Source organism: Sciurus vulgaris (assembly GCF_902686455.1).
Source record: "Sciurus vulgaris genome assembly, chromosome: 2".
In the NCBI taxonomy this organism is placed as follows: domain Eukaryota; kingdom Metazoa; phylum Chordata; class Mammalia; order Rodentia; family Sciuridae; genus Sciurus; species Sciurus vulgaris.
The window spans coordinates 112,200,685-112,204,802 of record NC_136462.1 but is presented as its reverse complement, the minus strand read 5'-3'; positions in this window follow the sequence as shown (position 1 = coordinate 112,204,802).

Here is a 4,118-nt window from a genome sequence, read left to right as displayed (position 1 = left end):
TTGACCTTTGCTTCCACCTTCCATGAGACACAGACTGCCAGGTGAGGGTGTGCCCAGGAGATGCTGAGTTAAGGGGAGGAGTGGAGCGCCCACCTGGAGCTCTGGCCTGGGGGCTGTCAGGGTGGGGAAGGCCATGGAGCTCCTGGTGCCTTTCCTTCCCTCCCTCCCTCCCTCCCTCTTCGCTCAACAAAGTCCTGGAGGGGAAGTGGCTTGCCCAGGGCCCATACAGCTGGGAGCAGTGTCTGACAGCCACCCTGTGTTCAGTGAATTCACCTCCTCATACTTAGTTCCAAGGGTAGGGACTGAGGTTCCCTGCACCCAGGAGAAGCCCTGATACTGGGTCGGGACCAGGGAGGGACCTTTGTTTTCTCAGCATGCCTGTGTTTGCTTGGTTTCACCTTTCATGGCCTGTGGTCTTCTCAAGTCCCCTAGTAGAAAAGGACTGAGGTGTGGGTGTCAGGCTTCCCCAGTTAGCATCCACCCTTTGTGCACATCTCACAGTGCTGTGCTGGAAGGAAGGAGAGAGCCAAGAACCTTGTCAGAAAAGGTTGAACTAAGCCACCCTGTAGGCTGTGGACTGCAACTCTGATTGCTAGGAGGGGAACAGATGGGTGTGAAGGTCCCCAGGGTTATGTGGTGCCAAAGAGCCTCCTGGGCTGGTCAGGAGGTTGTACCCATTCTGACTCTTAGGTGATTTGGGCTCTCGGTTTCCTCATCTGTGAAGCGGTGGTTAGAAATACTTCGTAGCTCCTACTGGAGGGCTGACCCAATGGTTTTACTTTCCCTTTTTCCATCCACACCCACCTAAGAGAGCTGCCCTGCACCCTACCTCCACCCCATACCCGAACCTGTACCTAGAATGAGAGGGCAGGGCAGGCTCCCAGAGTCTCCCCCCACTGGGGTTCATTCCAACCTTGCTCTGAGCAAAAGCTGGAGGGGAGCCTGCTTCCATTCCTGCACCTGGGATGATCCTGGCGCCCTCCAATCCTGTACTGGTTGGCTTGGGTCTCAGGTGCATGTGTCAGGTTCATTTAGGTGCTCTGAGGGAGAAGGAAGAGCCTGGTCCCTGTGGGCAACTGGGTGGCAGGTAGCTGGTTATCTGAACCCCAGAGGGAGGCTGTGGGAAGAGGGGCGTTGGTGCCTTTCTTGCCTCGTACCCTTTACCTCACTTGCCAAGCAAGCAAGGTGGTCCCAGCCTGCAGCCCATCCTGGTGTTGGTGGGAAAGCTGCTGTGAGCCTTACAGCCCCCACCCAGGGCCAGCCGATGCCTGACCTACTTCAGCTGTGTCAGGAACCGCTGGGTCTTCCCAACGAGGTGAATTATTTAGCTGGGGCGCCTGGGCCTTTCTGAGAGGGGCTAAGAAAGCTGCTCCATAATTTAAAGGCCCCTGCGCCTGTGGCTTCCCTGGGGGGCCTCCTTCATGCTTTACTGAGCAGGGGCTAGGCCTGGGCCTGGGAGGAGTCGGAAAGGGGCGGGGAGCCCTGCAGCCATTCCAGCAGGGGCTCTCCAGCTGGACTAGGGCTTTTCTCAGGACAGGGAGTGTGCAGAAGGGCCTCAATGGACAGTCATGCCTGGACTGAGCTTGAGTTGATGAGCCTCCCACAGTTATAAGGGCTTCCTGGCAAGGGTATAGTAAGACAGGTCGGAAACACTGGGTTCTGACTCCCTGTCCCATGCTCTTTCCAGAAGGTACTTACTCCTTTCTGAGGTGTGTCATCCTGATCTCTGGTGGCAGGTGTAAGGCTTCTTTCCTTCCTGAAAGGGACCTGAGCATCTGGGAATACCAGGGTCTCTTCCCAGCAGCACTGAAGTTTCCCAGGGCAGAAGAGGCCACCTGTACATGTCCCCTTCTTGCACCGATGAGGCCAGTGCTAAAGAGACGCCTGTGCCCTGGCCAGACACTAGCTCTCCTTGCAACAGAGATGGTGCTCAGGGCTCCAGCTGTACCTTTCTGGGGAGCTGCTGTCTGGCCAGCAATATTTAGGGACACAACTTTTTTTCTTTTTCTTTTCTTTCCTTTTTTTTTGGTAGTGATAGAACTTTTATCTCAGGACCTTACCTAGAGCAGGTTCCCACGTTCCAGGTTGTGGGGTCTGAATCATGCATCCTAAGAATCCATGCAGGATAAAAGTTCAGGCTGCTTGAGGACTTAGAAGACTGGAGGGACGCTACGAAGCTCCATTTCCTGAAGTTTCGAATAAATCCATTTTGATGTTTAAGAGTTCTGTCAGAATGCAAATACCCCTGAGAAACAGGCCTACTTGGGCTTGCTGGCACACCCCTGTAATCTCAGCAACTCAGGAGGCTGAGGCAGGAGGACCTCAAGTTTAAAGCCAGCCTCAGCAACTTAGCAAGGCCCTATGCAACTTAGTGAGACCCTGTCTCTAAATAAAATACAAAAAAGGGCTGGGGATGTGGCTCTGTGGTTAAGTGCCCCTGGGTTCAATCCCTCATTCAAAAAAACAAAAACAAAAACAAACAAACAAAAAAAAACAACCAGGGCTATGCCCCTCAGTGCCAGAAGGAGATCCTGCAGGGAAAGGTGAAAAAGACTTCCTTGTGAAGCCAACAGGAGGGAGCAGTTGTAGCCCCACTCTGACTCCCATGGGACCTCCCCCTGGATGGACCACTTCAAAAGAGTAGGACTCTACCTGACATGTTCTCTCAGGTGCAGCTGAGGGCCCGCCATTGTGAGGGGAGAGAAGCTGGGCGGATCACTGTTGTGACCATACCTCAGGTCTGACCAAAAGGAACTGAGTCCTGATGCTTTTCCCTTGGCAGTATAGACCATTACCCCGTCCACCTACACACTCTGGACAGTGTAGACAACACCCATGGGCTCCCCTACTGTGGTCTCTGGGTGGGGTCGGTAATGGGAGTCCTTACAACAGTTTGAAGGGAATTTAGTGACTGAGGTCAGGTGGCTCTTGGTCATTGTCTTCATGACCTTATAACCTGTCTTCTGAAGAATGCTTCAGATGACCCTGGAAAACCAAAGTCAGAATGTTACCACTGAGAATGTTGAGTCCATTTCCCTGCCCCATTTTACAGATGAGGAAGTTGAAGCGAGACAAATGGTTTGCTCTAATGGCATAAAGACATGTCTCCTGACTTCTACCTCTGCATATGGCCATTCCAGAACCATACGCACAGGGAGGCAGCAGACTGCAGCCACAGGCTTGCAAGCTTCCTTACAGTTCCAGAAGCCAGGACCAGAGCTTGGGTCTGCTGCCTGCAGACCCCTTCCTATTATGCCACACTCTGCTTTCTGCTTGAGGTGTCTTGGTCTAAATATGACCTGATCTTTCCCTGGGATCCTGGGTCCTACTGTTTGATTAAGGGACAAAGAGGCATTCAGTGGCCCACCTAGCTTCAGCCCAGCCTATGTAGTCTCTCTGGCTTTCTTACACAGAAGTTAGGATTGTTGAGTTTATAAAACCCATCTAGCCCCCAGTTTATGCAAGAACCCTAGAAGTCCATCTGCATTTCTGTCTATAGTAGAGAAAGCGCAACACAGTTTAGGGGGAGGAGTCTAAAACAAGGATGACTGATCTCATTCCATAAAAACTGACTATTTCCCTCTGAATGTGAATATATTTCCCTGGGACTCCTTTTCCTTCTCTCACAAGGTTATTATGAGAATTAATGACAACACAAGGACATGTTCACAGTAGGTACTCACTATTTTCCAGTTATCTTAAAAACCCATTTTCTTTTTAAATTTTTTATTCTAATTAGTTATACATGACAGTAAAATGCATTTTGACGTATTGTACACAAATGGAGCAAAACTTCTCATTCCTCTGGCTTTACATGGTGCAGAGTCACACCAGCAGTGTAATCGTACATGTATATAGGGGAGTAATGTCTGTCTCATTCTACTGTTCTTCCCATCTCCTCCTCTCCCCTCACTCTCCTCTGCACAATCCAAAGTTCCTTCATTCTTCCCTAACCCCCCCATCCTCACTATAGATCAGTATCCACATATCAGAGAGAACATTCAGCCTTTGGTTTTTTGGGATTGACTTATCTCACTTAGCATGATATTCTTTAGTTCCATCCATTCTTCTTTAAGGCTGAGTAATATTCCATTGTGTATATGTACCACATTTTCTTT